The sequence below is a fragment of the Amblyomma mixtum genome, chromosome 3 (genome assembly GCF_055824585.1).
Source record: "Amblyomma mixtum isolate Tamu chromosome 3, ASM5582458v1, whole genome shotgun sequence".
Classification (NCBI taxonomy): Eukaryota; Metazoa; Arthropoda; class Arachnida; order Ixodida; family Ixodidae; genus Amblyomma; species Amblyomma mixtum.
In genome coordinates, this window is record NC_143014.1 from 270,847,758 (window position 1) to 270,848,017 (window position 260).

The following is a 260-nucleotide window of genomic DNA, read 5'->3' on the forward strand; positions in this document are numbered from 1 at the left end:
ATGATCTTGGTATTCACACTTTGCCTCTCCGCGGAAGCTCGCTGCTTCTGGTGTTCGGCTACTGAGCTCATGATAGCACGGCCGAAGGGCAGCCGAGGCGCCTGCATTTCGGCAAAGATAGAATAGAAAACAGTTGCCGTCATTGCCGATCTCTCAATAGCCAAAGAGAGTAGGCATGCATTTATTCGTTGGTGCACAACATAGTTGTCATCACCGATACCTGCCATTCGAGGGAGAGAGCAACACTCGTTGTTGAGTCA